Source organism: Pantherophis guttatus, chromosome 4 (genome assembly GCF_059756535.1).
Source record: "Pantherophis guttatus breed Tessera chromosome 4, ASM5975653v1, whole genome shotgun sequence".
Lineage (NCBI taxonomy): Eukaryota > Metazoa > Chordata > Lepidosauria > Squamata > Colubridae > Pantherophis > Pantherophis guttatus.
Window position 1 is genome coordinate 94,589,465 of NC_142066.1, and position 27,295 is coordinate 94,616,759.

Consider the following 27,295-nt stretch of genomic DNA (forward strand, 5'->3'; position numbering starts at 1 on the left):
GCAGCGAGATTACTGATAGGCCAATATTGGAAAAATGAAGCCATGCCCACTATCGAGGAATGGACTTTGAAGATGGCTAGCTTTGCAGAGATGGCGAAGATTTCAGCATATCTAAAAGATTGCTCACAAGAGATTTATGAATGGGAGTGGAAAAAGTGGATAGATTATGTGCAGAACAAATATCAAACTAGGAAGTATCAAATAGCTTTCAACTGAAAGTATTATATAAAGATAGAAATATTTGAATTTTGTGAAGATGAAAAAAAAATATATTGGGGGTGGAGGGGTTCAAGTTTTATAAAAAGGGGATTTTGATTTGGATTATATTCTGTGGAAGTCCGGGGGGGACGGGTGGGTTAGGGGGGGTTGGGGAGGGTTAGGGAGGTTAGGGAGGGATGGGGGGGAAATGGGGAGAAAATGTAATTGTAAAACTTTTTCAATAAAAAAAAAATCCATCTTTCTAGGTTTGAGGCAGTCCCTTTTTCTTAAACTGTTCTGAATCTATTTTAAGCATTATGTTATCTTTGTTTATTATCCTCAAAATAGTGAGAAACCATGCTGCTGATTTTCAGCAGTTGTAGTTTAAGGCAGTGGTCCCCAACCTTTTTATCGCCGCGGCCCGCTGAGCGCGCGCAGGGGTGGGGGCACGGCCCAGGAGCTTTTGCGCACGGCCCATTGCGCACGGCCCAGGAGCCTTTGCGCTGCAGCGTTCATGTCCCCCGGCCGCTGCGCGGCCCGGTGCCAGGTACTCCATGGCCCGGCACCAGTCCGCGGACCGGGGGTTGGGGACCACTGGTTTAAGGTATTCTTAGCACTTTAAAAATTCTGGGACTATAGTTGGTCTATTCCTGATACAAAAGAATTCTCTGTGTACATACATGTGTTCTTGTCTAACAGTTTGGAAAATTCAAAAGCTTGTTGGCGTATCATTTTGTGTAATTTTGGAGAAACTATTGAAGGCAGTATAGATTTTTCATTTTTTTTCCTGGCCAATTTGGCTATGATTGCTATTTATTTACCCAAGTTGCTATTCTTCTCTTGGCTGTTTGGCTTAACATTACAATATATTCTCAATTCTTAGTGGAAGGTTGCCAGGTGGCCAGCTTATGCTATTCTTCCTTAATTTTCCCTTTTCCAAGCAGCTATTAATATTACATGTCTAGTGAATACATTCAGTTGTTTGAATGTTTTTGAAATGTTGGTCCTTTTCTTTGCTTTTTTTAAAAGAAAAGTTATACTCTATAAGATCTAAGGTTCCAAAAGGAATGCAGCTCTTCTTTGTGACCTCTGTCCTCTGTTTTGATAACAACAGCATCTGAAATTATTTTTTCAGGGATAAGAAAAAGGTGGAGAGAAAGATTTTGTGGCTTATTTTATAACAAGGAAAACTAACAATTATTTTATTTTATTTTTCTTCTAAAACATAAGTTTTTCTTTGAGAATAATAAGTTAAAATTTATGTCTGGCTATAATGCTGTTTAAGTAAGGAAGTTAATAATACAAAAACTACATTATGAAGCAAATTATTTGTAGGTACAATGAATTTGCCAAAAAGTTCCCATTATCTTTTAAAATTCATACTTATCAGCCAGTATTTCATCAATAATTCTGTTTACTATTACCCTAAATTTATTAATACGTCAAAACTGAAACAGCTTTCTCGTAGTATATATTTCCACGTACAATATTGTTAAAACACAGTTTAGGAATCTTAGTGTTACTTTTTTCTGGCACTATTTTCAGAATACAAGTCTGTCATAAGTATCTAAGTGTCTACCCACTTGCCCCAAGTGTGCCAAGAATAGCAAATCTTATGAGATTTCAGGAAACCTGCCTCAAGTTCTCATTCAAGAATGCTGGATAATTTTGAGTATAATTTGACTAACTCCTGGCATTAATTACTGTAACAGATCTACTCATAAAGTGCTTTAGACAGCACAAAAGACATCATAGTACTCCATGTCCTCCTTCCACATGATGTTATAACCTGATTTTAATATTGATTCAAATATTTAAAAGGCTAGGTTGGTTAAAGAGAATCATCTTAAGCATAGTTGGTACCTTATTTTAAATTAACTAGTCTTAACCACAGTTCACTATGGATTAATAACTATCTTATACTACTATGTTTTCCTGAAAATAAGACAGGGTCTTATTTTCTTTTGACCCCCAAAATAAGCGCTTAGCCTTATTTTCAGGGAGGTCTTATTATTTTTGAGGTGCAGGAGGCGATGAGCGTGATCACCTCGTAGCTGCTGCTGACAGAGCTGCTCATCAGCTGTTCACCCCTGAGGCCGTGCATGTGCTTCCAGCCAGGACTCTGCACCATGCCGTTGGCCCGGTCTTGCTGCTGTGACTGGATTTCACTGGCGTTGCCTCCCTGTTCTTCGCTAATGCTTTTTGAGGCAGCCATTAGCGTGACAGAAGGGGCGTGGTGGTTGGGTTGCAGGAGTGGCTGTTAGGTAAGGGCATGGGGCATGTTCCCCCCTCCAGCTCACCTGCTCACCTCTTGTTTTTTGTGCGGCAAGCAACCAGAGGAAATGGCAGGACTGGCTTATTTTCAGGTGAGGGCTTATTTTAGTGCATGCGCTCAAAAGCCTGACTGGGTTTATTATCCGGAGAGGTCTTATTTTTGAGGAAACAGGCTAGTTTATAAATATTAAAATGGGTAGCTTATACTATGAAAATCAAGGTAGGTCAAGAAGCAACCTCAAACAGAGTTAATTTCCTAGCTGATTCTCAATTGCTTCCATTTTATGTTTATGCCTTTTGGGTATATACAAAAGAAAAGGATTTGCTTTCAAAATTAATGACATAAGCACCCACAGCAAACTGGGGTAGCTAAAAACAGTAGCACAGTTAAAATAATAAGACACCATGATGTCAATTCTGACATTAAGTTCTTGTGTCCCAACCTGACACATGTAGATGTATCACATTTTATACTATGATACATATTTTATTGCCCCCACACATCCGATAGTTACCTGTGGTACAAGAGTAAGATCATTCTTCTCCTCTTCTATACATGGGAAATTGTTTTAAAAATCTTACTTTGATATAGTTTTTAATAAAAACAAAACTTTCTACTCAACCAAATAGAAACACATGATATGTGATCTAATGCAAAATTTAATGAAAATTCTTCAGTACTAGAAATTATTCTAGAAGAAATGGACAATCCTGTTTCCTAATAATGAACCACAATTTCTAGCAGCAATAGACAATGTTGAGGGATACTGGGAATTCAGCAACATTAGGAGGGTCATAAGTTGCTCAGCCAAACTAGAAAGGAAAACTCGTACTCACAGTTTTAAGCACAGTGTTCATTTCATTCAAAGAAATAGTTGGCAAAATTCTTCCAGACCATAAAGAACATCTCAAACGACCCTCAGAATTAATAAACTCACAAATATAAGTACCAGATCTAAATTTAAATATCAGTTGTAACCCATGATTTTAATTGAGCAAAATAGTTTCAAGACCATTATAGTACTGTATTTGGGGATCTTTCACCTGCATTTCAATTATCACAAGGAAACATGATATCTCTGTTAAAATGTCTATCAAGAGACAGATCATATCTGTTATTAGTTAACAACAAGCACAGAAGGAAGCAGAAAAATTAGCTAATGTAATATAATACAAAAATACATTGAATCTGTAAATAAGCATTTCAGCTTTCAATGACAAACGATAAGAAAGTGGCCAATCTAAATATAATGGCAGAACATATGACCAATAAATTTTACAAATAAATATGTCTTTACAAAAACATGTTAGGGACCATGCATTTTACCTATTTAAGAAATATTAATTATCATTATTTCTTATTTTCATACATTATCTGTGTGCATATATTAAAACAAACTGTTTTAATCTGTCTGCTATTCAAATCTTCAGAGCTTATTCATGAAATGTGTATGTGTGAATAATTGTCATATTTCTTATATTTCTAACATTACAAAACATATAGCTGAATTTCTGAAAACAAATTTAATACATTGAATCCATTATCCCACATATAATTCCAATGATAGGGTGTTTTTGAGTAACAGGATCACATTGTTAAGAATTTTTTTGGACAATTTCTACATATACAGGCATACTATTACTGTATAAGCAATACAGTAATAATATGGATGTAGTAAAGCTGTTACCTCATCTTGGCTACTATTCCAATATTCATGTCACTCTCAAATCAGTGGTGGATTGTTACTGGTTCGCACCGCATCGGGCGAACCGGTAGTGGCAGTGGCGTGAGGCTCCACCCACCTGCCTAGACAAAAGCGCCATGTGTGTGCGAGCGCGCACACGAGCGAACCAGTAGCGACGAGATTTGGAACCCACCTGACTCAAATGATTTTATTACAGATATATACAGACCATACAAAGATAAACGTTTCATTTTATAAGCTGATTTTCGCTGTCCTTCACAGGCCTAGCCAATCCATGGAGAACAATGTGAAACAATAATAACAGAGTACACAGTCTATCCCGGCATTTTCTTGCCAATATATATATGAGATGTCAGCTAACTGTTAAAACAAATGTATCTCAAATACTAACCTGGAGAAGAGATTTCTGAGAAAAAAATAGTTAGCTTGCTTAATAAATAGTTAAAACCTATAATTATACCACTTTCTAGACCACAAATCTCGAGAGCTTTATTCAGAAGTTAGTTCTACTGAACTGGTTATTTCTGCATAAAAGTATCTAGCGTTCAACACATCATTTCAGTTCATTTGCTGTTTTTAAGATTTTTGCAGAAGCAACTGACTTACTCTAAACAAAATTATTTTAAACTATAGGATATCTTAACAATGTCTAGAGCATCCTCACATATTAGACAGTTCCAGCATCTCATTGATTGCAATTTTAAAGGCCTCTTGAATCTAAGCAAGGTTTCAATTGATAAAATACATTCAACACTAGAGCTTTAAACAGATTCATTGAAGAAGAATTTAAATGTTTGCCTTTTAAGCAATTCATGAATTTTATATATATTATTAAAATCAAAGATAGATATTTTCAAGGTCATGTGAATACACAGACCAAAATACTTTAATTGTACTTCTGATGAGTTACAATTATTTCACATATATCTATGCACATATAAGTAAGCAATTTCTTATGTTTCTATATTACTATCATCCTTACCAGTAACAATTGGAAGCTTCTAAGGTTAAGAAAACGGTTTTTAATATATAAAAGGCCAGTGATGTAAATAATTCACAAATTCACATGCAAGCTAATTTTTGTTCAAACAAACTTCAGCTAGACTATGCTTATTAAGAGAAGAAACGCACTGCTAGAGAACATGTACAATCCAGGGGTATTTTCGTTTATTTTCAAACAAGTCTCTGAAGGTCAGCCGACTGTCATGCGGTGCAAACAAGGTTCATGGAAAAACGAGAAGATTCCTATGTGTGCCATGAGCGACACATTCCGAACAAAAACCTCATTAAGATGGTTCAAACCTTCCCGAACATCTAAAAACATACTTGCCTGTCGAATAGCCGCATCTGCAACAAGCAAGATCGTCCTTCCGTTCGCCCTCCCTGGATTGCCAGGAAAAGCAGTGAAAGCGAGGAAAGAATATCTAAGATCTGGGGACAAGGGCTGACCAAACTCACGGCCAGGGATAGAAACATAAAATCGGTTGCTACCTTCTGAGCAAGGCAACTGCCCTGAACACCAACGAATTAAAAGAAACTCACCAAGCGCAGGTTTCCCAAGACGTCACGCAACAGCCACCGCAACAGCCCGACATTAAACGGCAACTACGGTGGCGTATTTGCAAGCGGCCCTTCTCTGAAGCTTGCTCTGCTGTCACGGCTGGTGTAAATTGATCCCGCTGCAGACGCGGTGGATCGAGCAGCACATGAGCGGCAGGGCCGGCGCTTGTGACTAACTACTTCCTCCTCTGCCCTAGGGCGCGTTGCTCGCTTCGTTTCGACGTTGCCTCCGGTTTGAGTTCGAAGTGCGCGGTCTCTCCAGAATTATTCAGAAAGAAGGGGATCGAACAACAAAAAGGTCGGAATCACTTTCTAGCCGAACAAGTGATCAGCTTGAGCTGTTTGTAGCCTACCAGCTCCACGTGTAAGGCGAAAAAATAAAACCCAGTGTTTTCCCGCCGTTGCAGGCGGCGCTGTCTTAAGTTTGTTGGAAGGCTACATGCACGGATCCCACGCACTGAGCTTGGGGGAGGGGGGGAGGTTTCTCACAGCGCTCTTTAAAACTGCGTCACCTTTTCCGTACGTTTGTTCTTGAATCCTATACTGAAAGACGTTTCTGTTGCCTGGGGACCCTCTTCTCTTTAGACGGCCTTCGTCCAGAAAGATTAACAAGGGAGATGCCACCAATCCTTTCTTTACCGGTTAGGCGAGCCCCAGGTTTGCCTCTTCGCTTATAGGCCCTTCCCTCCTCTCTTTAGCTATTACCTCATCGCACAAACCCGGGTGGCGGGGGAAATGCCAGAGCGCCTGGAGTTTCTAAGCAACTGACTCTGGTACACCAACAAAAGCTGGTCCCGTTTATCGCATCATTACTGTACAACTTGGCAAATTTAAAAATTAGTCAGAGACCTTCAAAAGGACACTTCTGGAAATAGTGGCAAAGCCAAGTTAAGCCAAAAAGTTAACTTTTCAAAAGACGCATCTTCCAGCACTCGGCTTCGGAAATGTTAAACTGAGCAATAGGGTTGAATCCATATTTGATTATGTTAAATAGTCACTTCATTTTCTCCAATGGTATTATACACGGAATTGTCACTGTAACTAATACAGCACCATTCTCTCTAGGATGACATTCAGACTCGTATTTGTTTTCATGGGCCTTTCATACAGTTGTTTTAACGTTTGACAATAGCGATGAAGGTATTTTAATTGGTACTTCTGATATTTTTATTGAAGCTGTAACCAAAGTATATGAAATATTTATCCATAATTAATCATTCTTGGTCTATTTATTTCAGCCATACTTATAATGACTTTCATTGAATGATTATAAATTAAAAAGGGAAAAATAAAGTTAGTGTCTTTCAAATTTGCATAATTTTCACTGAGTGCATAGGAATTATTTTCAGTCTAAAGGGATACCTGAATTTGCTTTACAAACTCCACTTAACCTTTCAAAAAGCATCATGGGTGATTTCTTTAAAAATATAATTAGCCCGTTTCTCTGTTTCAAAAGAAGAGAAATACCTATTGAACAAATTAGTTCTTACATTGTCAACTATTTCATAATATAAAATAGTATAGAACATAGAAAAATGGTCTTTAGTCTTTTATTTTTTTAGCCCTATAAATCACAGTGATACTATACTACCTAAAATCCACTTGTAAGAAATGTTTGATTATCATAGTAATTCCTAACTTTTATTTCCATAAATTGGAGGAGAAAAATATATGTAGCAGTCCTAGAAACATTTCATTGGGTTAGTGTAGACAGCAATAAAATTGATTCATATTATTTTGAGAACATAGTCATTTTTCATCTCTCATATTGATCTCACTAGATTTCTAAAACAAATATTTGACATTGAGATATAAAAGAAATTATGTATTGTTTCATTTTAATTATATTGCTACTACCACTTTTACAGAATATTGTTTGATAAATGTCCATTTCACCCTGCTTTTGAAATATGTCTCTAATGTCCAATTGTTTTTCTTCCCACAGAATATTATCATAGAAATACATTTATTCTTCAAATACTTCCTAAGAGTTACAACCAACATTTCTCCTATATATTCTTCCCCAGTTGTTTTTAGGGCAGGGGGCCCTGAGGTAAGCCTGAGGCAAGGCATGTGAAGCAGCTCCACCCCCCCGCCGCCTCACCTCGTGGTCGTGGCACCTGCACATCGCTTAGCCTCTTGCTCCAATGCTGCGCCAGAAGAAATGCATACTGGCGGCCACGTGGGGTCTTGTTGGATGGAGCTGCCAGAGCCACTGTTGCAAGGTAAGGCAGTTGTTGGGGTGTGGATGGCCTGGCTATAGGAGCCCTGACTTAAGCTGGTACAGGGCACGTGGGGCAGCTGCCCTCCGGCTTGCCTCGTGGCTATGGCACTGGTGCATTGCTCGGCTTCCTGCTGTTACAGCCGTGAACAAGCAGAAGTGGGCTGGCGGCAGTGGTGAAATGTAAAATTTGTTACTACCGGTTCTGTGGGCGTGGCTTGGTGGTGGGGGTAATATGACTGAGTGGGCATGGCCAACGTTTTTTTTTTAACTTTTAAAACCATTTTTTCTACAACTCTTCGGCTGAAGAGGTTGTTTAAAAAATGCTTTTAAAGCCTCTGACGATCCTAGCTGACTTGCCTGATCGGCAGAGGCTTTCTTTTCTTTTTTTAAAGCCTCTGACGATCCCAGCTGACTTGCCTGATTGGCACAGGCTTTCTTTTTTTTAAAAAAAAAAAGCCTCTGACGATCCCAGCTGACGTGCCTGATCGGCAGAGGCTTTTTTTCCTTTTAAAAACATTTTTTCTATAACCTCTTCAACCGAACAGGTTGTAGAAAAAATGTTTTTTAAAGCCTCTGATGATCCCAGCTGAGCCACGTGATCATCAGAGGCTTTTTTTTTTTTTACTTTTAAAAGCATTTTTTTTGGCCAAAGAGGTTGTAGAAAAAATGCTGTAGAAATGATGCATTTTTGTATCTGATGAAATGCAATCTGATGATTGCACAACTCAGCTGGGCAATGGGGGGGGCAGGGATTTTTGCTACTGGTTCTCCAAACCACCCGCCTCCATCGCTACCGGATCGGGCAATCCGGTCTGAACCAGGAGCATTTCACCCCTGCCTGGCGGCCACATGGGCTCCCTCTGTAAATGGTTGCTGGTGCTGCCACCACGAGGCAGTTGTCGGAGTGTGGATGGCCTCGCTGTGAGGGTCCTGAGGTAAGCCGGTGTGCATGTGGGGCAGCTCCACCCCCCTTGCCTCACCTCACTTCAACTTGGTGGCACCACAAGCAACCAGATGGAATGGATGGCCAGCCGGCTGCACAGGTGCTTAAGTAGGGCTTATTTTGGGGTAGGTCTTATTTTCAGGGAAACACAGTAGAAGAAAAAACTCTATAGAGCAAACAATGAGTCATATTGCCAAATACGAATAGAAAATAATGCCATCCAAAATAAAGTAATGCCATACTTTTATAGAAAACTAAAGAGAATTTATTTTTATTTATTTATTTATTTGATTTGATTTTTATACCGCCCTTCTCCCACAGGACTCAGGGTGGTGAACAGCCAAGAATAAAAACATCAGATACAAAATTTATAATATTTTAAAGAAAGAATTAAACAAATTTTGGCCCAATAATTTAAAACACCCCAACTAAAATCAAATGAACAATTAAAAATATCTAAGTGGGGGGGTTAAGCCAGCCCGGCTTGATGAAATAAAAAAGTTTTAAGGGCACGGCGAAAAGCACGGAGATCAGGGATCCTATGTATCTCCGGGGGCAGGTCATTCCAGAGGACAGGTGCTGCCACAGAGAAGGCCCTCCCCCTGGGGGTTGCCAGCTGACATTGTCTGGCCGACAGCACCCTGAGGAGTCCCTCTCTGTGGGAGTGTACTGGCCAATGGGAGGCTATCGGTGGCAGAAGGCGGTCCCGTAAGTACCCAGGCCCTAAGCCATGGAGTGCTTTAAAGGTGGTAACCAACACCTTGAAGTGCACCCGGAAGACCACCGGGAGCCAATGCAGCTCACGCAGGAGGGGCCTTACATGGGAGTGCCCCGTCACTCCCATAATCCCCCACGCGGCCGCATTCTGCACCAGTTGGAGCCTCCGGGTGCTCCTCAAGGGGAACCCCATGTAGAGAGCATTACAATAGTCCAGCCGGGAAGTGACGAGTGCCTGAGTGACCGTGCATAAGGAGTCCCGATCCAGAAAGGGACGCAACTGGCGAATAAACTGGTAAAACTCAAAATTGGAAGCCAGCTTCCCTATACTGCTGGATAAGGAGCAATAAAAATGTGGAAGGAACAAATAAAAATATGGGAAAATTGCAGTCTAAGGGTGGACACGGCAAGGCTCGTTGCCTTTCGGGTCTGGCTCTTCCCATCCTTCTGCCTGAATGCCACTCACTCATTCTTCGCCTTGCGTCAGGGCCTAGGGGACATGCCAGTCCTTGGCTCTGGCCTTCCCCAGGGCCCCTGCCCACATGACGCCCACTTGCCCCTCACCTTGGAGAATGTATCAGTCACTGGCTCTGGCATTCCCCGGGGCCTCCACCCACATGCCGCCCACTCGCCTTTCACCTCAGGTCGGGGATGCGCCAGTCCTGGCTCTGTGGCCAAATTAAATATGGCCAAAAATATGACTGAGGAACAAAAAAAAGCACTTGAAAAAGCAATGGGGCTCCAAATAGCCAAGAAGGTAAAATATCTGGGAGTGTGGATATCGGCAAGGTGTTCGGCCCTTAAAATGTGGCCACTGCCCACATGGCACCCATATACCCCCTTCTGGCCTTAAACTACAGCCCCCAGGCCAAAGCAATTTATCCGGCCCATGGGGTGGCAGTACGGGTGGTGGGGAGCAGTGTGGGCGCAGGGGCCAAAGCAGTTTGGATAAGGTTCTTACCTGTAAGAAGTCCCATCCGGAAAGCGCTGCAGCGGAGAGAATCAGCCAGGCTGAATCTCCAGCGTCTCTCAGATCTTGCAGCCACTTCTTCCAGCCCTTGGTATTGGGCGGGTTATATCTTGCTATCAAGCTTATAAACAAGGACCACCAAATACATCATTCAAATCTGTGTTATTAAGTATTCAAATTCAGTCAAATCACAAAATGCTTGTTAAATTTCTTTTTGTTCTGTTCTTTTATTAAACTTTTATTTTTACCACTGATATGGATCAGCACAAACAAGGACTAATTCTCAGAACTTTACTTTGGACCTGCTTCTTATGGTCATATTTAGCTACTGATGTCCACTGAGAGTCCTATGTTGGTGTGGAGGTCTTTTAATGCAACATCTTGCTCAGGCAGGAAACCCTATACCATTTCAGACAATTTGTATTTGTACATTACAAATTGTCCACAGCAATGGATGAAAACAGAGTATATATTGTTGGGTGAAAACAGATCCCTTCCATTACCTACAGGCCTTAACCTGCAAACACAGTCAAATCCAAAGTACAACATTGTTTTATTTCTTTTGCAGTAGTAGCCTTTAATAGGATGAAAAGGCAACAGAGTTTGACCACTTTTTTCAGCAAGAAACCAAGATCGGAACCAGATACAACAGAATAGGTCTTGGATGATCCAAAACAGTCACAAGCATCACCACTTGAATTTAGAGAAAGCAGCAAATCAATTATTGGTGACTCCAAAATTGAAAATAATCTTCCTGACTGCTGGACATTGCAACAGTATGACAACTTTAAAGAAAAATATGAGGAATTGGAAATTTCCAACAAAAAATTAGGTTGCAAGTATTATGCTAGATTTGACTTCACAAAAGAAAAATGTGTTCATATATCAAAGAATGGAAATATTTCCAGATTGAGGCAGCAGGAAAAAATAAAGAGGTACAACAAGGTTCTCTAAGAAAAAAAATGACAGAACATTTTTCATCAAAAGCTCTTTGCACAGAGAACTTATGACTGTATCTCTAACGATCCATCTGTTAAACTACTGAAGTTCACAGATGACACAACAGTGATCGGTCTCATTCGAGACAATGATGAATCCACATACAGACGGGAGGTTGAACAATTAGCCTTGTAGTGTGACCGGAACAATCTGGAGCTGAACACACTCAAAACCGTAGAAATGGTGGTAGGCTTTAGGAGAAATCCTTCCATACTTCCACCTCTCACAATACAAGACAACACAGTATCAACAGTAGAGTCCTTCAAATTTCTAGGTTCTATCATATCGCAAGATCTAAAAAGGACACCTAACATCAAAAACGTCATCAAAAAAGCACAACAAAGAATGTGCTTTCTGCGCCAACTCAGAAAACTCAAATTGCCCAAGGAGCTGCTGATACAGTTCTACAGAGGAATTATTGAGTCTGTCATCTGCACCTCTATAACTGTCTGGTTTGGCTCTGCAACCCAACAAGACAGACACAGACTTCAGAGGAAAATTAGAACTGCAGAAAAAACAATTGCTACCAACCTGCCTTCCATTGAGGACCTGTATACTGCATGAGTCAAAAAGAGGCTGTAAAAATATTTACAGACCCCTCACATCCTAGACATAAACTGTTTCAACTCCTACCCTCAAAACGAAGCTATAGAGCACCAGAACAACTAGACACAAGAAAAGTTTTTTCCCGAACGCCATCATTCTGCTAAACAAATAATTCCCTCAACACTGTCAAACTATGTACTAAGTCTGCACTACTATTAATCTTCTCATTGTTCCCACCACCCATCTCCTTCCATTTATGACTGTATGACTGTAATTTTGAAAGGACGTGCTGAGGATTTTGCGCATTATCTGCACAATAAAGTTGCTCGAATTCGGGAAGGCTTGGACTCTGACTGGGTGGGTACAGGCGGGTTGTCCGAGGTTTGTCTTGAGACTGTTACCTGGGATGAGTTTGACCCTGTGACCCCCGAGGATGTGGACAGGATGCTGGGGAGGTTGAATGTAACCACATGTTTATTGGACCCGTGTCCCTCCTGGTTGGTGCTGGCTCCCCGGGAGGTTACACGAGGCTGGCTCCAGAGGATTATAAACGCTTCCTTGAGTGAGGGTTTCTTACCTCCCGCCTTGAAAGAGGCGGTGGTGAGGCCCCTCCTCAAGAAGCCCTCTCTGGACCCAGCTGTTTTGGCAAACTATCGTCCAGTTTCCAACCTTCGCTTCCTGGCGAAGGTTGTTGAGAGTGTGGTTGTGCGACAGCTCCCGCAGTACCTGGATGAAACCGTCTATCTCGATCCGTTCCAGTCCGGTTTCAGGCCCAGGTACAGCACGGAAACGGCATTGGTCGTGTTGGTTGATGATCTCTGGAGGGTTCGGGACAGAGGTTGCTCCTCTGTTTTGGTCCTATTAGACCTCTCAGCAGCTTTTGATACCATTGACCATGGTATGCTGCGCCGGCTGGAAGGGTTGGGAGTGGGAGGCATTGTCTTACGGTGGTTCTCCTCCTATCTCTCCGACCGCTCGCAGTCCATGTTGGCTGGGGGGCAGAGGTCAACCTCAAGGCACCTGGTTTGTGGGGTGCCACAAGGGTCGGTCCTCTCGCCTCTCCTGTTCAACATTTATGTGAAGCCGCTGGGCGAGATCATCCGTGGTTTTGGGATGCAGTGCCATCTGTACGCTGATGACACCCAGCTGTACATCTCCACCCCAACGATGCCCTTGAAGTGATGTCCCGGTGCCAGGAGGCCGTGCGGGTCTAGATGGGGAAGAACAGGCTCCGACTCAACCCCTCCAAGACTGAATGGCTGTGGCTGCCGGCATCCCGATATAGTCAGCTGGTGCCATCGCTGACTATTAGGGGTGAGACATTGGCCCCCACAGAGAGGGCGCGTAACTTGGGTGTCCTCCTGGATGCACGGCCATTTTAGAAGAGCATAAGACAGCCGTGGCCAGGGGGGCTTTCTATCAGGTTTGCCTGATACGCCAGTTGCGCCCCTTTCTGGATTGGGACTCCTTATGCACGGTCACTCATGCCCTCGTCACTTCCTGCCTGGACTACTGCAACGCTCTCTACATGGGGCTCCCCTTGAGGAGCACTCGGAGGCTCCAACTGGTGCAGAATGCGGCCGCGCAGGTACTTACGGGGGCGACATGGCGCTCCCACGTGACACCTCTCTGCGTGAGCTGCATTGGCTTCCAGTGGTCTTCCGGGTGCGCTTCAAGGTAGTGGTTCTCATCTTTAAAGCGCTCCATGGCTTAGGGCCCAGTTATTTACGAGACCACCTTCTGCCACCGATAACCTCCCACTGGCCAATACGCTCCCACAGAGAGAGCCTCCTCAGGGTGCCGTCGGTCAGGCAATGTCGGCTGGTGACCCCCCGGGGAAGAGCCTTCTCTGTGGGGGCACCCGCCCTCTGGAATGAGCTACCCCCAGGGATACGACTGATCCCGGACCTCCGGAACTTCCGCCGGGCCCTGAAGACTTTTTTATTTCAGCAAGTCGGGCTGGGTTAAAAATCTTTTAATTGGGGAATTTTATGGGTAAGGGGTTTTAAATTGGGGAAGCCAACGATAAATTTAATTTCGTTTTATAGTATTTTAATGTTTGTATTGTGTGTTTTTAATTTTGGCTGTTCACTGCCCCGAGTCCTTCGGGAGAGGGGACGGTATAAAAATTAAATAAATAGGACTTCCGGTTTCCCTGTCTTGGGCGACGGCGGCGCCCTTTGAAGCTCCGCCAGCCCCGCCGCCCATAGAGCCGCTCCGAGACGAGGAAGCGGCTCGAAAACTTCTAAATCCGTAGGATTGAAGAAGGAGAGATCGCAGGGCACAGGTCGAGCCCCTGTAACCCCCCAGGGAAGTTTCTGGGGAGAGAACAGGCGTGGCTCCCTCCCAACCTGCTGAAACTCCGGGCGACGTGGGACGATTCTGCCTTTGCAGAACAAGCCGGCTGCAGGAAACTTAAAGCGAAAGAACCAGCTTTAATCAACAGTGAAACTATCTGAATCCTGAATCTTGGAAACGCAAGTATCAGCGCTTTGTTGACTTTTCAATCTGAGAAAACGCGAATGAGTGAAAGTGCTTAGAAAAAACATGGCGTTTAGCCTCAGAGTTAACGAGCCAGCGAGTGTGGATTGGTGAAGTTATCTTGCTTTGTTACAAAGTTTCCAAGTTGCTACAAAGTTGCCTTGCTTGTTATAAGAGAAATAATTGGAAAATTTCTCCCTTTCAAAATTTGACTTTGCTTTACTTCAACCTTTATTTGATCAAATCTGGGGGACTTTTTTAGAAGTCTTTGTGCAGGAGGGAAAGGAAAAGGAACTTCCCTCTTTAGAAAAACTAGATCACGTGGCAGGATGGCTTCAAAGAAGCAGGAAGGGAAGGCAACAGGGGGGGGATCCCCCACACATAAACATGAAACGCAACTTCCCCCTGCTCAGCAGTTACAGACTCAGAAAAAAGAATTAGATGTGGGAGATTTAAAAGAATTTATTTCTAAAACTTTGGATGATAAATTTCAAAAATCTCAACAGGAGATAGATGATAAACTTCAAAAATCACATCAGGGGATAGATGATAAACTTCAAAAATCACACCAGGAATTTATGCAGGAAATTAATGAAGTTAAAGATATGGTGAAACAGAATCAAAACAAGGTGACCAAAAAAATATCAGAAGTGGCATCTGGCCTGGCAGAATTTATTGGGAAAGTTGATTTTAAAGTTGAAGAATTTAAATCACAAGTTAATGTTAAGATGAAAGACAATGATTATAAAATTGCTGATGTTGACAATAAAATGCAGAGAGTTGAAGACGAGATTGTCATGATACAATTCAGGGCAATGGAGTTTGCTATACGGCTTCGAGGAATTCGAGAGGAGGAAAGACAGGATTTGAGACAAGTCTGTTCTGAGGCCCTGGCTAAGATTTTACAAGTTAATCCAGATGTGGTTTTTCACAAAATAGACAAAATTTACAGAGTGAACTCTTGGGTGGCCAGACAAAGACAATTACCTAGAGATGTAGTCATATATTTTACAGATAGAGAAATAAGAAATGATATCCTGCAAAAATCCTTTTACACTTCCGTACAAGTGAGGGGCTCACGAATTGGAATTTATAAAGAATTACCTCCTAAAATGCTGAAAGCTAGAAAAGAATTTGGTTTTCTCGTTAAGGAATTGCAAAATTTACAGATATCTTTCCGGTGGGACGCACCAGTTGGCATAATTTTCAGATACAAGGGAGAAAGATACCGTTTGAATACCGTGGAGAAGGCACAGCACTTCTACACTACTATTCTCAAGGAAAGAACACCATCTCCACGTACATCTACAGTTTTGGAGATTAAAGAGAGTGAAGAGAAGCAACCTCAACGAGAACTGCAAGAACAGTCTAAGCAGGAATTAGAAGAAGTGCAAGGTGCAGAAGGAGGTTTTCTGGATGAGCCCTTGCTGGAATCTTCTCCAATCTTGGACCCGGTTCGGATGATTGAAGTTAAGGATCAACGTATAACTCGAGCTCAATCTAAGTTACTTAAACAAAAGCAACAACAACAACAGGAAAGACAAGACAAGGAGGCAGATAAGAGTACTGCACAAGAGATTGAAGCTATGGGAGGAGCGAGATCGAAGCTTTCAGATGATCTTCAATTATTTTGCTCTTTGCTCCAGAAAGAGGCTGATGATGCTTAAGTGTTTATCCTGGAATGTTAATGGGTTGAATTCAGCACAGAAAAGGAAGAAATTATTTACATATTTGAAACAATTTAATAATGATATAATTTGTTTACAAGAAACGCATATCACAACTCAAGATCAAAAATATTTGATAAACTCCAAACTAGGAACACATTTTATATCTTCAACTTCGCAAAAAAAGAATGGTGTGGTAATTTATGTAAATAAAAAGTTAACAGCTAAAGTTATAGAAACAGATGAAGATGGTAGGTTTGTAGCAATTGAATTGTCTACCGCAAATGGCCAAATTCTTCTGATTGGGATTTATGCTCCCAATCAACAACAGGACTATTTCTATAAGATGTTACATACTAAAATATTGCAATGGGATTACAGATCTATTTTAATTATGGGAGACTGGAATGGAGTAATCGATTCTAAATTAGATAAAAAGAGTTTGGCAAAGTCTAGAATCAGATTACCACAGACCTTTTTTGACATGAAAGAAGATATGGAACTAAAAGATGTTTGGAGAATACATAATCCAAAAGAACTGGACTATACTTTTTTTTCTGACAGACACAGATCCTTCTCTAGGATTGACTTTATTTTGTTGACAGATGATTTACTTGTTAAGACAAAAAGAACAAAGATTTTTCCAAGAACTTTGACTGACCATAGCCCAGTATGGATAGAAATTGAGATGGACAAGGTTGAGAGACGTTCTTGGAGATTAAATGAGAATTTGTTTAGATATGGAAAAAATATAACAGAACTTAAAAAGCATTTGAAAGAATTTTTTGAAATAAATTTGAATAAAGGTACCCCAATTGAAATTGTGTGGGATGCAAGTAAAGCTTATATGAGAGGGGTACTTATCTACATGAACTCTAAACATAGACTGTTCCGACAAAAGAAAAGATCTGAACTGGAAATAGAAATAAAGAATAAAGAACAGTTACTTATTAAAAATCCAACAGATGAAAGAATACGTAGTGCTATAAAACTTTTGAAAGACCAATTTCAAATGCTTATGGCGGAACAAGTTGCAACAAACTTACAATATGCGAAGCATAACACATTTTGTAACGCTAATAAACCGGGCAGATGGTTGGCTTACACATTGAGGAAAAAACAAAGTATACGGACTATTGATAGTATTGATATTGGAGGGAAAGAAATCTTTCAACAAAAAATTAAAGAAGCTTTTGTGGACTATTATACTAAATTATATGCTAAAGAGGAGGTGCAGAATGGACTTATAGAAAAATATTTAAACGATAAAAGAGTTACAAAAATTACTGATCAACAAAAGGAAAGAATGAATTATCCTATAACAGAGGAGGAGATAATAGTAGCAATTAAACAGTTAAAAACAGCCAAAGCTCCTGGCACGGATGGCTTGACTGCAGTGTATTATAAAACTTTGCAAGTTGAAATGGTGGAACAACTTAGAGATTTATTTTGCAATATTCAGCAAGGGGGTAAAATACCCCCATCATGGACAACAGCTTACATATCTTTGATACCAAAAGAACAAATCGGTCCTAAAAAACCAGAGAACTATAGACCAATATCTCTTTTGAATACAGATTATAAAATTTTTGCGAAAGTACTAGCCAACAGGTTGATGCCAGTAATTCAGAAGGTGATTCATGATGATCAAGCGGGATTTATCGAGGGCAGATATATGAAGGACAATGTAAGGCAAGTAATAGATTTATTGGAATATCTTGAGAAGAATAAACAGATCCCTGCAGTGCTGGTCTTCTTGGATGCAGAGAAGGCCTTTGACAGAGTGGATTGGAATTTTCTATTAAAGACTTTGAAAAAGATGGACTTTGGGGATCAATTTATACAGGCGATTTTGGCAATTTATCAAGAGCAAAAGGCACAGATCATTATTAATGGAAGTCTGACAACAGAGTTTAAAATTGAAAAAGGAACAAGACAGGGATGTCCGTTGTCCCCACTTTTATTTATTTTAACACTAGAAGTCTTGCTAAATACAATACGGGACTCTAATATCTTGAAAGGTATAAAGATTAGGCAAGAGGATTACAGAATAAAGGCATTTGCAGATGATCTGGTTGTTACCCTATCACAACCAATGGAATCAATAATCTTGATGAAGGACATTATACAAGACTATGGTAAAGTTTCAGGTTTTAGATTGAATCCAAAAAAGACTAAAATGATAGCTAAAAACATGACACAAGATCGTAAACATGAGCTTGAAAGGAGGGCAGGTTTTGAGACTGTACCTAAGGTAAAATATCTAGGAGTTCAGGTTGCAGAATCAAATATGAAACTGTTTCAAAATAACTATGAGGTGTTGTGGCGAGAGGTGCAGAAAGATATGGAGACTTGGAAAAAACTGCAGCTGTCTCTACTTGGAAGAATAGCAGCAGTTAAGATGAATATTTTGCCAAGATTTCTTTTTTTGTTTCAAATGATTCCGGTGCTTAAAAGTGATAAACAATTGAAAGTTTGGCAATCTGGAGTGAATAAGTTTGTCTGGAACGAGAAGAAGCCGAGAGTGAAATTGAAAATTATGCAAGATGTTCCAGAAAGAGGAGGTCTTAAACTTCCAAACCTACAGCTATATTATGATGCAGCAGCTTTAACTTTAACAAGTGATTAGTTTGGAAGGAAAAAGACTGGAATATTGAATGCAGAAAGTTTTGATCTTGAATTTGGATGGCATGCTTACTTATTTTACGACGACAAAGTAGATAAAGTATTTAAAAGTCATATACTTAGAGATTCTTTGATGAGAGTTTGGAAGAAGCACCGACTTAAATGGGATTATAAAATACCGCTATGGCTGGATCTTGGTCATATTTTGTGGAATACAAATATAATGTCACTCGGGGGGGGTTTATATAAAGAGGTTCTTTTTACAGATGCGGGCAGATGGCAGCTGAAGACATTGCAGACACTGTTGGACGAAGGGATTGATTTAACTTGGCTACAATATAATCAATTACAATTGAGATGGAAAGAGGACCAAAAAACTGGTATTATGTTGCATGAGGAAGAATTGGTTAGACATATAAGAGAGAAAGGTCCAATGCATATCAAAAGGCTTTATAATGTTTTGCTAGAAAGAGATTCAGAAACCGAATTAGTTAAAGACTGTATGATTAAGTGGGCACAGAATTTTGAAGAACCAGTGATGCTGGAAACATGGGAAAAAATTTGGGTTCAGAATGTTAAATTTACACAGTCGCAGAATCTGAGGGAAAATTTCTACAAAATGTTTTATAGATGGCATTTAGATCCCAAAAAGTTGTCATGTATGTACCCTAATGTTCAGCCAAAATGTTGGAGATGTGAATGTTTGGATGCTACGTATTATCATGTTTGGTGGACCTGTAGGAAAGTTAAGGCTTTTTGGATAAAAATTTGGTGGGTCATGCAGAATGTTTTGAAGAAAAAAATTCAATTTTCTCCACAACTGTTTTTATTGGGTATAGTTAAGGGTTTTACATTGGGTGAAACAAAATTGATATTGTATATGATAACAGCAGCAAGATTGTTGATAGGTAAATATTGGAAGAATGAAGCCTTGCCCACTATTGAGGAATGGACTTTGAAGATGGCTAGTTTTGCAGAGATGGCAAAGATTTCAGCATATTTAAAAGACTGTTCACAAGAGACTTATGAGTGGGAATGGAAAAGGTGGATAGAATACATTCAGAACAAATATCAAACTAGAAAGTATCAAATAGCTTTTATTTGAAAATAATGTATTGGAAATTTTTTAATGTAATGAGGTAAAGAGAAAAATTATACAGGGGAGCGAGGGGTTCAAGTTTATATATAAGTGTTATATTAGGGTTCTTTATGATTATGAGTATGAGTATATTATAGGGAAGTCTGGGGGGAGGGGAGGGTTAGGGAGGGTTAGGGAGGTTGGGAAGTTTGGGGGGGTGGGGGGGGAAAGGGGTGAAAATGTAATTGTAAAACTTTTGCAATAAAAAATAAATAAATAATAAAAAAAAGAATTAAAAATAAATAAATAAATAAATAATAAATAAATAATAAATAAATAAATAAATAAATAAATAAAAAAATAAAAAAAATGCACCGCAAGCAAGAAAAGTAAACTTCATAAAGGCTGAAAAACTTGTGATAAGATCAATTAAAGCATTTGAAATGCTTAGAAAGGAAAAGGGTGCATATAAAAAAAAGTGGATGGATTAATTATTTCAAAAACTTTCAAAAATATAAAATTTGTACAAAACCATCGATTTGCTAGTCTATCTTGGGAAAGACTTTTAGAAATCATCGTTACAAATTTCAAGAAAAGACTAATGGACTGTGAACACTTAAAACAGGTAGCCAATTGCAAGACAGGACTAATTTACAATTCCTCAAATTTTGGAGCCAGATTACTGGAATATTGAAGAAATGGTGGTCCCATGGAAAGCAGCTGAAGAACAATTGCTTGAATTTAGTGATATCTTTAATTACAAAATTAATATTAACGATTAACAAGATTTTGTGGGAAATGTTTTAAAAGATTCCCAGAAATATACAATTCCTGCCAGTATTCAAAAAGCTAAAAATATTGTTAGAACAATTGCTGTAAGTTCAATAGAAGCAGAAAGGGGTTTTTCTAAAATGAACATATGTTCAGAGAAGAGAAGTTGTCTGTTTCCAACATAACAAACCTAATGACCATTAGTGTAATTGGTTTACCTCTAAAAGAATGGAACCGTATTCCTACAGTCAGAAAATGGTTGCGAGCACATCATACAGCCAATGCTCGGAGATTAAGACTGAAGAGAAGTGAAAGTGAGGACCCCAATAACACAGCAATTTGGAAATAACTTAAAGCTGAATAACACTTTTATTGTTCTTTTTTTTTTTGTAAAAGTTTTTCCGTTTTATTTCTTATACACATAATATAAAATGTATATTTTCTTATACATAATTAATCATACATATGCATGTTTTCCTTAAAGAAACATTAAAATAAGGCATTTTAATTACATTCGGAGTTGCTCTTCTACCCTTTCTTCCCTCATTTCACAACAACCCTTCTCCTCTTTCCCTTCCCTCCCTCCTCTCCTTTCCTACTTTCTCTTCCCTCCTCTCCTACCTCACCTACTTCCCCTTCCTTTACTCCACTCTTCTCTTCTTTCCCCCCTACTCACCTTCTCTCCTACTCCTATTCCCTACCCTTCCTTCCTCTCCTTTTCCCTTTCTTCCATTCCTCTCCCTCCCTCTCCTCTTTCTACCCTCTGTTCCTCTCTCCTTTCTATCTTCTTTGCTATGGAATATTCTCCTTATTTGGTATCCGAACAACTCCTAATAGTAGAATATTAGAATTCTTTCAATTTCTTTCTTTCAATTTCTTTTCAGATCTTTCTATCAGTATTATCATCATAATTGTACATTTATTCTTATTATCTTCTTTCTTTCCTCCCCTCCCATCCCCCTTTTTCATTTACTCTGGTGTCATCTGGGTTTCTATTTCTTTTTTATCCACTCTCTCGTTTAACTTTCTATTATCTAAATCATTTATCTATCCTCTTATCTTCATATTTCTTTTCTAACCATATGTAAAATCTTCCCCATGTCTTGAAATACACTGATTCCCCTTTATCTCTTATTCTTAGAGTTAATCTATTCATTTCCACACAGTCTAAAATCTTTTTTTATTACTTCAACTTCTGACGGTATTTTTTCTGTCTTCCAATTTTGTGCAAATATAATTCTTGCTGCTGTTATTATATGTATATACACATTTTCTTTACTATATCTCTCTGGCAGAATACCCAATAAAAAAACCTCTGGTTTTAATTCTATAGATTTATGTAATATTTCTTCCAACCATTTCTGTATTCTAGAACAATAATTTTTTGCTTCTAAACATGACCACCACCTATGATAGTATGATCCCGGCATATGCAAACATTTCCAACATTTGGCTGAATTATCCTTAAACATCTTTGCTAATCTTTCTGGTGGTTTATGCCATCTATAAAACATTTTATATAGATTTTCTTTATATACAGTTGCCATTGTCAATTTATAATTCCTTTCCCATAATTGTTGCCATTTCTCTAATTCTATTACATATCCAACATTTTTTGCCCATGTTATCATTGTCTCTTTTACCTCTTCATCTTCCAATCTAATTTGCAATAAATAATTATACAGTCTTTTAATCATTTTTTCATCCTTTCCAATCATTATCTGATCCAACTCTGATTCCCCCAAATTAAAACCATACTGTTTCAAGTCTTTATCATATCTTGATTGTATCTGTAGCCATGTATACCAGTCAGTCTCAATCCCTTGTTTTTCTAAGTCTTGTTTCTGTTTTAATTCTCCCTTCTCTGTTAAAATGTCTTTGCATCTTACAATCTTGTCCATGTTATTCATATTTGGATGTGTCAACGCTTCTATTGTTGAAAGCCACATTGGTAGTTCCATATAATGTTTGCATAAAATTCTTCTTGATTTTCATTTGGAGCATATATACCCACAAGTAATATTTTTTAATAGTTCATTACAATTTCTACCATTAATACTCTTCCTTCCTCATCCTCATATATTTGTTTGGATTGTATTGTCTGTTTGATGTAAAATGCTACTCCTCTTTTGCTTTGACCAGCCAAAGTTGTATACAATGTCCCTAGTTTTATTTGCTCCAAAAAAAAATTATGTTGCTTTCTAATATGCACTTCTGGTAAACATATAATTTCTAATTTTAACTTCTCTAATTTATTGAATATTTTCTTCTCTTTATTGCCGAGTTTAATCCATTTATATTCAACAATATTATTTTAATTTCTTCTTCCATTTCTTATTCATTTATTTGCTTTGTTGATCTAGTCATTCTTATCTCCCTTAGTTCCTTAACTTCTTTCACCCTTGCTCCTTCTCTTAACGCTCTCTCTTCTTGTTCTTTCATTGTCTCTCTTGGCTGTTCTTTCTTCTCCTGTTCATTCCCTTTTTCTCTATGTATTGTTTATAAAATAACTCTGCTTTCTCTAGTGAATCTAGTCTGTATCTTTGTTCTTCCCAGTTCACCAATATTCTTTCTGGAAGCAGCTATCTAAAATTTATTCCTCTCTTTATCAAACATTTCGTGAGAAATTGATATTTTTTTCTCAAATCTCTCACTCTTCTTGGAATTTCTTTCAGTGCCACTACTTCTTTCCCTTTATGCTTTATCGTTGTGTTTCTCATCAATTGCAATATCTCTGTTCTCAGTGTTTTCTTGGTGAATCTGACATTAATTTCTCTAGGTAGATTATGTCTCATCGCCTATCTTGTGTGCACTCTGTATATCTCATCAATTTCACTTAATATCCCTTCCTTACTTTCTTCCATTGCTTCTGCTAGTATCTCTGCAATTTTCTCTGCTAAATTTTCTCCCTTTTCTTCTTCAATGCTTTGTAATCTTAGATAAAAATCAACTTTATCCATTTCTGGGTTATAATTGTTTTTTCCTGATTTTTATCAGTAATTGTAAGTCTATAGTCCATCTCTTCAACTTTTTTCTCCATTGCTTCTGCTTTTTCTACCATTTGCTGCAATCGTTGTTCATTTTTCCCTATCATTTCTTTAACTTCTTTCAGTTCTCTTTCCATTTTTTTCCATTCTCCCATCTACCTTGTCTAATCTTGTCTTAAGATCTTCATATATAGTCTGTAGCATATTTTTAAATTCTGTTTATTTTCTCTTGCTGTGGCATGGGTTCTGTTGTTTTTTGCCCAATAGAATCAGATGCTGCAGATATTGATGGTGATGATGAATGTTGTGTTGTTTTCTTCATCTTGTTTTTTTTTCCAAATCTTATATTTTTCCAAATATTCAATTTTTTCAAATTCATACTGCCCACTCAGACTCTTCAGATTCTTGCTACCCTAATCGACATAGATTTAATCCATATAGGATAAAAAAAAGATAGAAGGACTGTAACTGAAAAAATCACCAAAACCAATGAAAAGTCAAAAACAGCCAAGATGCCCCAAAAAGGCAAAAAGAAAAAGAAGGAAAAAGAAAACCAAAAGAGGGAAAAGATTTTTCAAATTTTATTACCCAGTTTTATAATCCAAATACTCAATTTTTTTAAATTCAAAATGCCCAATCAAATTCTTCAGGTTCTTGATACCCTAATTCACGTAGATTTAATCCATAAACTATACAAAAAGCCAAGAACAATCAAAGAGCCCAATAGGTCAAAAATAAAGAGAAAAAATTAAAAATTAAAAAGATAGAGTGGGGAGGAGAGAAGATAGAACCAGATCAGCGCAAAAAAAGAAATAAAAATTCACTAGTCCAAAACTCAGGTATTTGCCCAAAATATCCAACCAGGCATTAAAAAGATGGGGGGGGGGAATGTATATATCTCCCCCCAAAAAGCTTAAAAAAATAAACAAAACAAAATAAAACAAAAACCCTGCCAATGAACTCTTTTAAGTCCAGGAAGAGAGAATTTCTACAAGAAAAAAGAAAGAGGAAAAGGCACAAAAAGAGAAAAACCAGAAAGAAAAAATAATATTCCAAAGTACCACTATTCCAAAATCTTCCAGAATTTATAGCCCCATCAAACAAAAGGAAACAACAAACAGCTTTCCTTCTTCTTTTTTTCTTCTATATCTTCCCCCTTCTATTACAAAGTCACTAGACCACTTCTTATCAAAATCCTCTTGCCAGTTTCCAAAACGTCCCAAGGTCACTCCCTTCTCATCTTTTCCTTTGTCCAATTTATCTCTTTAATTTCCTCTGCAGTCCAAAATAGTTTTAAAGAAAAAATGAACCCCTAGCTTCAAAACTCCAAACTCTGATTTGCAAATTACAGTTCTTTAGCCAAAAATGCCTCTTGTCCCAATCTGCTTTCAGTTTATTAATAAGTTTTTTCAGCTTTTGTTAATTAGCTTTTATTAATGGCTTCTGCTTCTTCGCCATTGTTCTGGAAGTGGGGAGGTAGCCTTTTTCCATTCCTTCCCCTCTCTCTTTGCCAATTTTCTCAAGTAAATAGTTTTAAAAGTTCAGGAGTTAAATATATAGAGGAATCTTGTTTACAAGACCACTGTCTTACCCAAATAATCGCCTTCTTCTTTTTCCTTTATCTTCTTGCGTGTAACCACCTGGCTTTTGGCAGCTCCTAATGGCTGCCTTCCCATGCTGCTAGGTTGAGGGCTGATGCAGACACTACAGAGAATTTGCGGCTTCTCTGTTCATGCCTGCCTGTGCCTTCGTTCTTCACTGTTCCTCCGGAATAGCTATCATCCTGAGGATCCCTTAAAACATCTGAGATATCAGCATTTTCCAGGAGCCCCCGGAATTTGCTGTATCGCCATGGCCCTGGCCACACCCCTCTCCACACTTTTATTGTTCTTATGTAAATATTTGCATACCTCTTATTGTTTTGTGTACCTCTTTTATTATTAAGTATTAAATGCAGAAAATAATATGCTACCTTTTTGTATATCTTTTTTTTAGGCAAAGAAGTGACGTCGAGTTGATAACGCCCATCCAGTCACAGGACCACCCAGTGACCCGCAGCCAGCCAGCCAGCCATTAGGGAAGAGAACCGGTTGTTAAAAAATTTGAAGCCCACCACTGTTTACATCTAGTAATATTTCATATAACTCATGATCAGAAAATCTTTTATAGTGCCAAAGCTGGCAACAGAGCATACTGGAAGTAGCCTTTATTTCTGAGGCTGATGGAGCAGCATGACAGAAATGGTAGCCAGTGTGCAATATTCTTATGTATACAAATGCATCTGGTTGTGGATAGCATTGAAGAATGCTTTAAATCCTTCATATTTTGAATAGTTTATAAATTGGATTTTTCAGTATTTTGTGTAGATGAATACCAAGGTAGTCTTGGAAAAGTTATGCTGCATCTGTAAAAAAAAAAAGATGAACAATCTAAAATGAGAGGAGATGGAAAAATTGAAAGATTTCTCTTACTTGACTCTCCTGGATACAAGAGAGAGAAAGAGAGAATCTCGAAAACTTTAATTAAACCTATATAACAATAGAGTTCATGTGAAACCTTTTTCTGGTTCTGGCCAGCTGAAAGATTTGAAGGCCATATATGGCTTTTTCAGGCTTGTGCCTCGGTGTGCATATTTTCCAGTGAGACAAACCAAGACAGGAAGATCATTTTATTATAATTTATCAGAATATTCAAACAAAAGGGATTCCTCATTCAAAGAGGGAACCCTGTCTTTAGCTTACATCCCCTTTTATAGTTAACATAACAAAGAAATCTGAAAGAGGAAAGTTGATTGGACAGGATAATAGCATAGATGTTTATTAAAATGAGGTCTGAAGGGGAATAAATTGTAATGAGAAAGGTTATTTAGGGTTCACAAAAGAGATAAGCCAGACCCCAATTTGTACTAACAAACTTTTCTTATCAGGAGCTAGTCTCCAGCTGTTTATTAGTTTCGGAATGTTAAAAGCTATTTTTTTTTCATGTTTTATTTATATAACATTCAGATTTCCATTAAACTGTGTGATCTGGGTACAGTTGTTTTTAAACAGCCATAATCCACATATTTGTTATAGTATTCATCACAACAATATTGATAATATAATAATATAATAATAACATTTTCTTTAACAATTCTCCCCATTAACATTTCCTCTTTTTATGTCTCCTTTCTAACTTTTGTTTCTATTGTCTAGCCACTGATAAAATACATCCCATATCAAAAAATATTCAGTTTCTTCTTTATCCTTAATAGTGAGTGTTAATCTATCCATTTCTGCACATTCTAATACTTTCTTACATAGTTCCTGTATGTCAGTTTAATAAGCAAAGATGTGACTATCTGAATCAAACTAGTCTGATTAAAATAACTTTTCACTTTAAGAATACATATCAAATGTTGTAAAGCAATGTTCAACGAATATGTAGCTGAATAGCTGAAAGAACCCAAAAGAGAGAGAGAGAAAAAGAGAGAGAAGATGAATTAGACAATTACTGAAGCGTCAGTTTGTGATAGGAGCATATGGAGATATACAAAGAAAGATACAGAAA

At 38.6% G+C, this 27,295-nt stretch overlaps 1 protein-coding gene and 1 long non-coding RNA gene across 4 annotated transcripts in view; one reads left to right on the plus strand and one right to left on the minus strand.

Annotated features, from left to right (window-relative positions):
• TRAK1 (trafficking kinesin protein 1) overlaps positions 1-6,451 on the minus strand; it is a 495,341-nt gene extending 488,890 nt beyond the window's left edge. Inside the window, exon 1 of one of the 2 annotated variants that reach the window (XM_087894140.1) lies at positions 5,721-6,451. The gene's annotated coding sequence lies outside the window, so the exon portion shown is untranslated. The remainder of the gene's footprint in view (positions 1-5,720) is intronic. The other variant, XM_060683688.2, reaches the window with a different exon arrangement.
• On the plus strand, positions 5,886-27,295 carry LOC148114237 (uncharacterized). 2 transcript variants are annotated; one of them, XR_015734239.1, is made up of 3 exons: positions 5,886-6,036; positions 7,766-7,963; positions 25,742-27,295. It is a non-coding gene; the product is annotated as an uncharacterized LOC148114237 (long non-coding RNA). The 2 variants fall into 2 exon arrangements; XR_015734240.1 differs by lacking the exon at positions 5,886-6,036 and adding an exon at positions 6,795-6,878.